Source organism: Manis javanica, chromosome 12 (assembly GCF_040802235.1).
Source record: "Manis javanica isolate MJ-LG chromosome 12, MJ_LKY, whole genome shotgun sequence".
Lineage (NCBI taxonomy): Eukaryota > Metazoa > Chordata > Mammalia > Pholidota > Manidae > Manis > Manis javanica.
In genome coordinates this window covers 73,452,432-73,465,511 of record NC_133167.1, presented here as the reverse complement: position 1 = coordinate 73,465,511, position 13,080 = coordinate 73,452,432, and the positions used below count along the sequence as shown (strand labels likewise).

The 13,080-nt window shown below is 39.0% G+C and overlaps 1 long non-coding RNA gene across 2 annotated transcripts in view; it reads right to left on the bottom strand.

The window, feature by feature from the left end:
• Window positions 1-1,119: 1,119 nt before the first annotated feature.
• Window positions 1,120-13,080, bottom strand: part of LOC140844773 (uncharacterized) — a 33,818-nt gene continuing 21,857 nt past the window's right edge. For both annotated transcript variants that reach the window (XR_012123267.1, XR_012123268.1), the window contains one exon: window positions 1,120-1,995. This is a non-coding gene — a long non-coding RNA (uncharacterized lncRNA). The remainder of the gene's footprint in view (window positions 1,996-13,080) is intronic.

Below are 13,080 nucleotides of genomic sequence, written 5' to 3'. Positions count from 1 at the left end.
TCTGTAATTAATTCCAACAATCTGTCTGGCATATGGGAAGTTTTCTCAAGATCACATCTTGCCTGACAGAAAAAGAAATCATCCTATTGATTTGTTTTTGCTTACCCGTAAATTATAAAAATCATAAAATTAAAGTGACACAGAAAGGAAAACCTTTATCATTTCTGATTTTGCGTTTCATAAAATGCCTGGGTAGTTTTGGACATAAAGTTAGATCCATAAACTGAGCTTTAAAAACTCTAACCTGAAACTTGTGGCTTCTAGGCTTTTCTCTCTTCTTTCTGGGCAGTCCAGTCTCTCTCTGATCCACTGAACTTCGAGGCCAAGATAAGCTTCCCAGGCTTCTGATTCTGTGATTTTCGGAGCGAGGTTTTCTAGGTTTCTCCCAGTTTCTTGGTTATTTCTCATCAATATCTATGTAATGCTGTAGGCACTTAAGAAATTTCTCATTGTGATTTACACAAAATGTTATCCTTCTTCCGTTTACTGGGGTGATTTGTCCCCATTGGTTTGATGGATGCTAGATGGGTTAGAATCCCCGAAAGGTCTTTTGTTGTTTTCAAAAGAGTAAAATAATAAAACAAAGGAATGCAACCCAGTTATTGTGATTCCCCCATCCTGCCTGCAGTGCTGCTCATTGCATCTTTATAAGTCTAGAAGGAGAATTGCTTACATTTACCCTCATCTGAACTTCCAGCTACAAAGGTCATGTGCTGTTGGGCCATCTCATTGTTTAAATGTAGGGCATTGCTAGGATATATTGTACAAAATCAATGATCTGTTTTTCAACTCTCTATCTACCATGAAATAAAAATGACACGAACTTTTTTTTTTCCTAAAAGAAAGAGTGCAATTACCAGTAAATCTCTAAGAAGAGCAAATAAAATAGCAAATCCTTATAGAAGTTGATTGATTAGTGTTTTGTTTTGTGCGTTTAGTGTGTTGTTTCGAGAAAGCTCCCGAGGACTTTCTTGGAATTGCTTTGCTTCTCTCATAAAAACTATGCATTAGGAATCAGTGTCTTTTTTCACTGAAAGGTAGGCACAAAGAGTAACAATTTAATTTAAAATGACATTGCCTAACATGTATTAGAAATTGGCTCATTTTAAAGTTCCAGGCTATGGAAAGGCTTATCATAAAGAGCTTGCTCATTATATCTCCTGTTTTTTCAGTTTTAGCAAACAAACTACCTCACTTATCACAATGAAGTCAATGTTTATCAGTTCCCTTACATTGATTTGGGTCATGAAATTGACAGTACTTGGAGCCTACAGAACAGAAGGCCTTGCTGAGTGATTCCCAGCCAAATCTGGCTCTCGCCTTGTTCTTCAGCATTATTTCTTCACATTATTTATTTCCTCCTTGAGACAGATAGAAAACAGTGGTCACTGCTTTCAGGGTAGTTCAGTGTGAGGAGTTGAGTCATATATGCATGAAGGAACAAATAAAACCAAAGCCTTCAGAAATACAATTTGCTTATTATAATTTTTAATGTTTGTGGGACTTTCCCCCCGACCCCGAGCTTTATTTGGTATACTTTACATATAATAGACTACCCACTTTAAAGTTGCAGTTTAATGAATTTTAGTAATTGTATGCTTGTTAGTTTTTTAGGGCTGTCATACAAAGCACCACAGACTGGGTGACTTAAACAACAGAAACTTATTGTCTCGCAGCTCTGGAGGCTGGAAGCCCAAGACCCGGGTGTTGGCAGAGCTGGGTCCTTCTAAGGCCCCAAGGGAAGATTCTGTTCATCTCCTTGGTTTGTACATGGCCATCTTCCCATTGTATCTTCATGCTGTCTTTGCTCTGTTGTGTCTAGGTCCAAATTTCCTCTTCTAAGGACACCAGTTATATTGGATTTAGGGCAGATCCCAATGGCCTCATGTAAATTGTTACCTCTTTTGAAGATGCAGGGTCCAAATGTGGTCATATTTGGAGATAACTGAAGGTTAGGACTTCAACCAATGCACTTGTAGGGGGATGCAATTCAGCCTAGAATATATTCAGTCACGTAAAAATTACCACTACCATCATTAAACAGTTCTAATACCCTAGAATCTTTTTAGTGCCCTTCCTCCCTGATTACTGGCCCAGGCAATCACTGGTCTTTCTGTCCCTATAGTTTTGTCTTTTTAAAACTTCATATGAATGCAATTATATATTATATAGTCTTTTGTGTTTGACTTTCACTTTGCACAGTTTTTGAGGATCATCCATGTCCTTACATTGCTGTTAATATTCTTTTCCATTGATAATTTGTATTCTCTATTATAGTTATACCATTATTTATTTATCCATTCACCAATAAATGGGCATTTGGATTGCTTCAAGGTTTTGGCTATTGTGAATAAGACTGCTGTGAACTTTCACGTACAAATCTTTGCATTGACTAAGATTTCATTTCTCCTGAATAAGCAACTAGGTGTGGTTTTGACATGTCACTTGGCAAGTTTGTGTTTAACTTGGTAAGTTACTAATACACTGTTTTCAGGAGCTGCCGTGTTATTTTACAACCCCATCAACAATGTATGAGAGATTCAGTTTCTCTGGATACTGTCCATCATTTAGTGTTATTACTTTTCACTTTAGCCATTCTGATACGTGTGCAGTGGTATATCATGATTTCCATTTGCACTTACCCAATAACTAATGATGTTGAAATTCTGTTCATGTGCTTATTTGCCATCTGTATACGTTATTTATGGACTGAAGTATGTCCCCTCCTAATTCACATATTGAGTCCTAGCCCCCAGCACCTCAGAATGTGACTGTTGTATAGGGCCTTTACAGACATGATTAAGGGAAAACAAAGCCTCTAGGGTGGGCCCTAATCCACTCAGACTGGTGTCCTTATAAGAAGGGAAATTTGGGCACACACAGAGATGCGAGCACACAATGAAAAGATCACGTGAGGACAGTGAGAAAGCCGCCATCTGCGAGCCAAAGAGAGAGGCTTCAGAAGAAACCAAGCCTGCTAACTTTGTGATCTGGGACTGCTCGGCCCCGGAGCTCTGAGGAAATAACTTTCTGTTGTTCAAGTCATACCCCATCTGCAATATTTCTTTATGGCAGTGGTACTAATGCAGTGGTACTAATGCAGTGGGAATGTCTCTTTATGTCTTACCCATTTTCTAATTAGATTTTTTTGTTTTAACTGTTGAGTTTTGCGAGTTCTTCATATATTCTAGATACAAGTCCCTTGTTGGTGTTGGATAAGTGAACTGCAAAATGATTCCCAGTCTGAAATTTGTCTTTTTATCCTTTTTACAGGGACTCTTACAGAGCAAAAGTTTTAAATTTTGATGAAATACAGTTTTTCAGTTCTTGTTTTTATAGGTCATGCATGTTTTTGGTGTCATAGGATTCTGTCTAGCAATTAGATAAGGAATATTTTCTCCTATGCTTTTTTTAAGTTTTATATTTTATGTTTTACATTGAAGTGCATGATTCATTTTGAGTTAATATTTTGTATGATGTGGAATTTAGACTAAGGCTCATTTTCTTTGGCCTACAGATGTCCAATACCCCACTCTCCTTATTACATACTTAAGTAAATGTTAACATCTGGGGAGTGATTTCTCCTACTTTGTTGTTTTTCAAAATTATTTTAGCTATTCTAAGTTCTGTGCCTTTACTTAGGAATTTCAGAATATGTAACTTGTTTTTAATAAAAATATTTTAGCAGGATAGAAAGCATGCATACAAAAATATAGGTAATGCATAAATGTCCATTTTAAAGAGTGGTAAAAAAAAATCTTAAGAAATAGAACATCATCAATATTCTTGAAGCTGTATGTATGTTCTTCCAAATTATACTTCTCTTTCCTCACTGTCTTAAATTCAAGTATGTCTTTGCTTTTCTTTATATTTCCTTTTATTTTTACTATTTTTATAGTATACTATACTAAAACCATAGGTTTTAAAATTTTGTCTGGCTTCATCTGCATATAAATGGCATAATGCTACATGTATTCTAAGTTATCTTGTTTCCTCAAGATTCACTGATGTTAATGCATACAGCTCTTGTTTATCAATTTTTGAAGCTCCATAGGATCCCTTTGTGTGACTGTAATACAGTTTATTGATCTAATCATCCAAATATGATCATTTGAATTGTTTCTTTCTTTGCATTACAAAGAAATAGGCTATTGATATTTTTATACCTAGTGTTTATGTGCAAGAAAAATCTCTAGTATTTTTGCCTAAGACTGAACTAATCTAGTCACAGAGTAAGTAGGTGCATCTTCAGTTTTACTAGATACTGATCTAACTTGTGTTCTAAAGTGTATCAGAGTTCCTATTGAGTGTATCTTGCTTTGTCCTCTAAAAATATGTCTTCTGATTCTTTTTAAAAGATGTAGGCTTTTCTTCTTCTATAGCTTTTCTTCTTCCTTCCTAATTACAACCCTTAAATAGAATTCGTGCCTCATATAGAATTTACCGAGTATCATAATTCCTCCAGGTGGTAAAGATACCTCGAGACAAGTGCTGGGCATAGAAGCCACAGGGCATAAATCTGCAAAGAAGTAAAAAGCTAACCTTTGCAAACAATATGGCTTCTCTCTCACTTACCAACTTTACATTTCCCTGTATGGCCCCGGAAGATGACTGGTTAGCCAGAGACGGGTAAGATTCCTCAAGGGAGGTACAACCTAAGACAGGCACAGTCGCAGGGGGGCCATCAGGTGAGAATTTGGGGATCAACAGAGGTGAGGCTCAGAACCTCACTCCCCCTGCTTTGAGAGAAATCTTCTGCATCCGTGGATGTCTTGCTGCCCTTGTCTAGCCTGGAGTGCCTCCTTGTGAAATTATCTTTGCTGGGGAAGGTATTAAGAAAATGGCAATTCAGAGGCTCCAATCTCAGAAACCCCACATTTTGTATCATGTTGGAAATGGTATGGTGGAATTTAATAGAAACTAATTCAAACTAGTTTAAAACTACACAGCCATGGTGTATTTACATTTTACAAAGTTAAAATAATTTCTTATCTTGGAAGCACTATATATATTTTTTCAGAAAACTGGCAGTATCAAGAATTTGTTCCTGAAAACTGAATCATGTTTGTTTTGTTTTGGCTTGCTATTTAGTATATTGGGGAATGGGATACTTTGATTAATCAAATATTCTGGTTTATATAAAGTGACCACTTTCATTTCATTTATGGTGTATGTATACCATATCTGCCAATAGCACACTTGGCTCTTCCAAACTGTCTCCCTTCTCCAAAACTGCTTTTCTGGGACCCTAGACTCAAGAACTTGTACTTAACTTTGATTTTTCTTTTTCTTGAACTCTTTCTTTTGCTTCAGGTTTGTTGGTATGTCATGATTCTTTGTTGGTAATCATACAGACTTAACCTTTTTTTTCCTTAATCTCACAATAATCTCTTTATATCTGAAATAATTCAGCTATGGTGGGCTCCCTACTTTGGCCCCTCTGATATTCTCCTGCAATCCATTCTCCTTCTCAAATAAGTTAAAGTCCATGGCACTGCTTTCAGGACTATCCTCTTAACCGTCCTTATTGTCCTTAGTAGCACATGGAACTGAGACACCCTCACTACATTTCAAGGTCTTAGGCCAGAGGGTATATGATTCCATGTGCCTAGATGTAGCAATGAGAATAACTTGATCCAAACAGGCCTTTTGACAGAAACAGTCCCCAGGATGTGGCCTGTGTGAACTAAACTCCAGGAGCAGACAGGATGTTGTACATTTAAGAAGAGGCAGTAGAGAGAGACAAGGCTGTGAACTTGGGTAAATTATAAAATAGTCACTGGCTTCGGGGAGGGTTATATGGAGTAATGCATGTAAAACACTGAGAGTCATGCCTGGTGCATAGAAAGCACTAGTAATGGTTAGTTAACATTTTTATTCCCTTTTACTGCTGAGGGAAATGAGGCACAAAAATGTGTATATTAGATTATCTTTATTTCTTTTTGCCACGCATTATAGACCCTTTGACACATAAGTTCCCTTTGTGGCTTTTTAATGTAAATTGCAGTGTTTTAACCTCCTATAATGCTGTTGACAGATTTGCTTCTTTAAGTCATGCTCAGCTGATGCAGAACTAAACTTTACAAAATTCCGTAAAACTTAATCAACTCCTTTATGCAAAACATAAGCTTCAAATATGGGATGATTATGCAAGAACAAGTTGTATATTTGACCCAAAACACCAGTATCTGTGATAACAATGAAAGGGCAGAATTCATATTCATGAACCATCATAAAGCCGCTAAAATCCTTCATTTCATTTGTGAATACTTTTATTTGTGTCAGTTTTAAGCAGAAAGTGACATACAGAAAGTGATTTCAATCCCATATACAAAGTATTCTGTTGTTAATTTTAGGGCTTTGTTTTGTAATATTAACAATGGGACATAGACGTGGCAGGTTTGCACAATTTCAAACTGAACACGGGGAAAGGGCACACTTCAGAAAATTACTATCCATAATAAATGGGATAAAATAATAAAAGTGTGGAGTCACTGTTGGAAATGAGGAGGCAGATGCTAAAAAAAGTTATTAAATGACTCTGCCCTGGAGAAGAAAGGTTCGTCTAAGCAAAAAACTACTTTGGGAACCAACGCTCAAATAGAGTGAAAGTCACAACTGCATTCGCTGAAAATGAGGCATAGGCTTTTAAATACTTTCTTCCTGTTATAAGGTCTAAATTTTGAAGCCATGTACAAAAAAATTAAGCCTTTCATGTGTGTTGTTTTAGATTTCATAAAGTTTGGTGTAACTGCCTACTAATTGCATATTGGAAAACCAAGCTTCTGAGAAAAGAGAAGAAGATGATGACAGAAGTTAAGTAACTTATTCAAGGTGCAGCAAGGATAAAACACCCAACTTCCATTCAGGTGGATTTGCCACCACTTTAAATGGATTTTAGAAACTTAAGTTTCTCAGTCAAAACAAGCAGTAAAAAATGGGCAAAGGACTTGCATAGATGTTTCTCCAAAGAAGATATGCAAATGACCAATAAACATCTAAAAAGATGCTCTAAATCACTGGTCATTAGAGAAATAGAAATCAAAACTACAGTGACATACGACATCACACCCATGAAGATGGCTATATCAACAAAACAAAATAATAAGTGTTGATGAGGATATAGAGTAATCGGAACTCTTGTGCACTGTCGGTGGGAATATAAAATCGTGCAGCTTTTGGGTAATAGCTTCGCAGTTTCTTAAAAGTGGGATCTTTGATAATCAGTATTCCAGGGAATTCAGTGAGACCTTATTTTTAGAAACAACCTTCTGGGTTGTACAGTACTTAAAATGGCTATTCAATTTGTTTTAGGAATTCAACATTTTTTTTGGTAGTCACAGTTTCAATAGCAGTTCATATTCAAATTGCAAGAAGAGACTTGTCTATTTTAGCCTGAACTAAATTACCTGTGATGGATCTGAAAAGTGTACACTTATCTGTTACATAAAGTATAACAAGTCACAAAAGTCAAACAAATTCTTCTCAAATACATCACATTCTGTGGTATTTTTAGCAAATGCTATTTTTATATTTGATATTTTAGTTCAGATGCCATGTTAGTAAGGAATCCAGAGCTGGATTGAGATTAGGCTGTAACACTCTCAGGCCTAACACATTTCATGGAAAATGTACAGACTGCTAGGCAGTCTCTTATGGATTCAAGAAATCAGACACTCTTATTTCTTTGGAACCATGAGTGCTATGCCCCTACGTGCAATGCTATGGCAAAGAAAAGACTCCAAATTTCTAAATAATTCCATTAGTGCTACACATGACATTTCCTGGGTGGTACTCTGATCTCTGACATAGTGCTAACACAGAGGGTTGTAGGTTTCACTCACTTACACTAAGCCAAGGCAGGCTTATTTGTTCTTGTTTTCTCTGCAACCTAGAGCCTTGCCTTCATCAGATCCACTGCTTGCCTGGTGCCGGCAAGAAAGGACTCAGGCGAGAGGCGGAGCCAACATGGCGGCGTGAGTAGGACAGTGGGAATCTCCTCCTAAAAACATATATATTTTTGAAAATACAACAAATACAACTAATCCTAAAAGAGAGACCAGAAGACACAGGACAACAGCCTGACTACATCGACACGTGCGAGAGCCCAGCGCCTGGTGAAAGGGAGACCACAGGACACAGGACAACATCCAGACCACATCCACACCTGCAAGAACCCAGCGCCTTGCGAAGGGGGTAAGATACAAGCCCTGGCCCGGCGGGACCCGAGCGCCCCTCCCCCGGCTCCCGGCGGGTGGAAAGAAACCGTAGCGGTTTTTTTTTTTTTTGGCGAGTGCTTTTTGGAAGCCTTAAAGGGACGGGCCCCCGTTGCTAGGGAGGCAGGGTGGCGGGACCGGTGAGCAGGTGACTGGGACCGGCGCCTGAGGACAAAGAATATCCCGCGTATCTCCCTGCGGGACCGGCAGGCGGGTGCCTGAGACCGGCGCCTGAGGACGGAGGAAATCGCGCGTTCTTCCCCTTTTTTTTTCTCTTTTTGGCGAGCGCTTTTTGGAAGCCTTAAAGGGACAGGGACCCCGGTGCTAGGGAGGCAGGGTGGCGGGACTGGTGAGCGGGTGCCTGGGTCCGGCACTTGAGGACAGAGGAAATCGCGCATTTTCCCCCTTTTTTTTTTCTCTTATCCGCGAGTGCTTTTTGGAAGCCTAAAAGGGACAGGGACCCCGGTGCTAGGGAGGCAGGGCGGCGGGACTGGTGAGCGGGTGCCTGGGACCGGTGCCTGAGAACAAAGAATACTGAGCGTTCCTTCCCTGCGGGACCGGAGGGTGGGTGCTTTTTGGAAGCCTTGAAAGGACAGGGACCCTGATGCTAGGGAGACAGGGCAGCAGGACCAGTGAGCGGGTGCCTGGGACCGGCACCTCAGGAAAAAAAAAAAAAAAAAATCGCGTGCTTTTTCCTTTTTTTTTTCTTTCTGTTCCCTCTCTCATTGTTGCTGTTGTTGTTTTGGTTTGGAGAGTGCTTTTTGGAAGTCTTAAAGGGGCAGGACAGGTCACTTAGACCAGAGGCAGGGAATCTGGGGATCTCTGGGCACTCTAACCCCCTGGGCAGCAGGGAGCACAGAGGCCCCTTACGGAGATAAATAGCCCCCTGGCCACTTCCCCTCCAACGGGGCTCCACCATTTTGGAGGAACAGCCCCAGCCAGGCCAAGCCCACAGCAACAGCAGAGATAAACCCCAAAGCAACTGGGCAGGAAGCAGAAGCCCTGTCTGCGCACAGCTGCCCAGCACAAGCCACTAGAGGTCGCTATTCTCCCAGGAAAAGGCTACAAACCAACAAGAAGGGAGGCTCTTCCAGCGGTCACTTGTACCAGCTCTGCAAACTATCTCTATCACCATGAAAAGGCAAAACTACAGGCAGACAAAGATCACAGAGACAATCCTGAGAAGGAGACAGACCTAACTAGTCCTCCTGAAAAAGAATTCAAAATAAAAATCATGAACATGCTGACAGAGATGCAGAGAAAAATGCAAGAGCAATGGGATGAAATGCAGAGAAAAATGCAAGACAGTGGGATGAGATGCAGAGAAAAATGCAAGAGCAGTGGGATGAAGTCCGGAAGGAGATCACAGATGTCAGGAAGGAGATCACAGAAGTAAAACAATCCCTGGAAGGATTTATAAGCAGAATGGATAAGATGCAAGAGGCCATTGAAGGAATAGAAGCCAGAGAGCAGGAACCTATAGAAGCTGACATAGACAGAGATAAAAGGATCTCCAGGAATGAAACAACACTAAGAGAACTATGTGACCAATACAAAAGGAATAATATTCGTATTATAGGGGTACCAGAAGAAGAAGAAAGAGGAAAAGGGATAGAAAGTGTCTTTGAAGAAATAATTGCTGAAAACTTCCCCAAACTGGGGGAGGAAATAATCAAACAGACCACGGAAATACACAGAACCCCCAACAGAAAGGATCCAAGGAGGACAACACCAAGACACATAGTAATGAAAATGGCAAGGATCAAGGACAAGGAAAGAGTTTTAAAGGCAGCTAGAGAGAAAAAGGTCACCTATAAAGGAAAACCAATCAGGCTAACATCAGACTTCTCAACAGAAACCCTACAGGCCAGAAGAGAATGGCATGATATACTTAATGCAATGAAACAGAAGGGCCTTGAACCAAGGATACTATATCCAGCACGACTATCATTTAAATATGATGGTGGGATTAAACAATTCCCAGACAAGCAAAAGCTGAGGGAATTTGCTTCCCACAAACCACCTCTACAGGGCATCCTACAGGGACTGCTCTAGATGGGAGCACCCCTAAAAAGAGCACAGAACAAAACACACAACATATGAAGAATGGAGGAGGAGGAATAAGAAGGGAGTGAAGAAAAGAATCTCCAGACAGTGTATATAACAGCTCAATAAGCAAGCTAAGTTAGGCAGTAAGATACTAAAGAAGCTAACCTTGAACCTTTGGTAACCACGAATCTAAAGCCTGCAATGGCAATAAGTACATATCTCTCAATAGTCACCCTAAATGTAAATGGACTTAATGCACCAATCAAAAGACATAGAGTAATAGAATGGATAAAAAAGCAAGACCCATCTATATGCTGCTTACAAGAAACTCACCTTAAACCCAAAGATAAGCATAGACTAAAAGTCAAGGGAAGGAAAAACATATTTCAGGCAAACAACAGTGAGAAGAAAGCAGGGGTTGCAGTACTAATATCAGACAAAATAGACTTCAAAACAAAGAAAGTAACAAGAGATAAAGAAGGATACTACATAATGATAAAGGGCTCAGTCCAACAAGAGGATATAACCATTCTAAATATATATGCACCCAATACAGGAGCACCAGCATATGTGAAGCAAATACTAACAGAACTAAAGACGGAAATAGACTGCAATGCATTCATTGTAGGAGACTTCAACACACCACTCACCCCCAAGGATAGATCCACCGGGCAGAAAATAAGTAAAGACACACAGGCACTGAACAACACACTAGAACAGATGGACCTAATAGACATCTATAGAACTCTACATCCAAAAGCAACAGGATATACATTCCTCTCAAGTGCACATGGAACATTCTCCAGAATAGACCACATACTAGCTCACAAAAAGAGCCTCAGTAAATTCCAAAATATTGAAATTCTACCAACCAATTTTTCAGACCACAAAGGTATGAAAGTAGAAATAAATTCTACAAAGAAAACAAAAAGGCTCACAAACACATGGAGGCTTAACAACATGCTACTAAATAATCAATGGATCAATGAACAAATCAAAATAGAGATCAAGGAATATATAGAAACAAATGACAACAACAACACTAAGCCCCAACTTCTGTGGGATGCAGCGAAAGTAGTCTTAAGAGGAAAGTATATAGCAATCCAGGCACACTTGAAGAAGGAAGAACAATCCCAAATGAATAGTCTAACATCACAATTATTAAAACTTGAAAAAGAAGAACAAAGGAGGCCTAAAGTCAGCAGAAGGAGGGACAAAATAAAGATCAGAGAAGAAATAAACAAAATTGAGAAGAATAAAACAATAGCAAAAATGAACGAAACCAAGAGCTGGTTCTTTGGGAAAATAAACAAAATAGATAAGCCTCTAGCCCAACTTATTAAGAGAAAAAGAGAGTCAACACAAATCAACATAATCAGAAATGAGAATGGAAAAATCACGACAGACTACACAGAAATACAAAGAATTATTAAACACTACTATGAAAACCTATATGCCAACAAGCTGGAAAACCTAGAAGAAATGGACAACTTCCTAGAAAAATACAACCTCCCAAGACTGACCAAGGAAGAAACACAAAAGTTAAACAAACCAATTACAAGCAAAGAAATTGAAACAGTAATCAAAAAACTACCGAAGAACAAAACCCCGGGGCCAGACGGATTTACCTCGGAATTTTATCAGACACACAGAGAAGACATAATACCCATTCTCCTTAAAGTGTTCCACAAAATAGAAGAAGAGGGAATACTCCCAAACTCATTCTATGAGGCCAACATCACCCTAATACCAAAACCAGGAAAAGACCCCACCAAAAAAGAAAATTACAGACCAATATCCCTGATGAATGTAGATGCAAAAATACTCAATAAAATATTAGCAAACAGAATTCAACAGTATATCAAAAGGATCACACACCATGACCAAGTGGGGTTCATCCCAGGGATGCAAGGATGGTACAACATTCGAAAATCCATCAACATCATCCACCACATAAACAAAAAGAAAGACAAAAACCACATGATCATCTCCATAGATGCTGAAAAAGCATTTGACAAAATTCAACATCCATTCATGATAAAAACTCTCAGCAAAATGGGAATAGAGGGCAAGTACCTCAACATAATAAAGGCCATATATGATAAACCCACAGCCAGCATTATACTGAACAGCGAGAAGCTGAAAGCATTTCCACTGAGATCGGGAACCAGACAGGGATGCCCACTCTCCCCACTGTTATTTAACATAGTACTGGAGGTCCTAGCCACGGCAATCAGACAAAACAAAGAAATACAAGGAATTCATATTGGTAAAGAAGAAGTTAAACTGTCACTATTTGCAGATGATATGATACTGTACATAAAAAACCCTAAAGACTCCACTCCAAAACTACTAGAACTGCTATCGGAATACAGCAAAGTTGCAGGACACAAAATTAACACACAGAAATCTGTAGTTTTCCTATACACTAACAACGAATCAATAGAAAGAGAAATCAGGAAAACAATTCCATTCACCATTGCATCAAAAAGAATAAAATACCTAGGAATAAACCTAACCAAAGAAGTGAAAGACTTATACTCTGAAAACTACAAGTCACTCTTAAGAGAAATTAAAGGGGACACTTATAAATGGAAACTCATCCCATGCTCATGGCTAGGAAGAATTAATATCGTCAAAATGGCCATCCTGCCAAAAGCAATATACAAATTTGATGCAATCCCTCTCAAATTACCAGCAACATTCTTCAATGAATTGGAACAAATAATTCAAAAATTCATATGGAAACACCAAAGACCCTGAATAGCCAAAGCAATCCTGAAAAAGAAGAATAAAGTAGGGGGAATCTCACTCC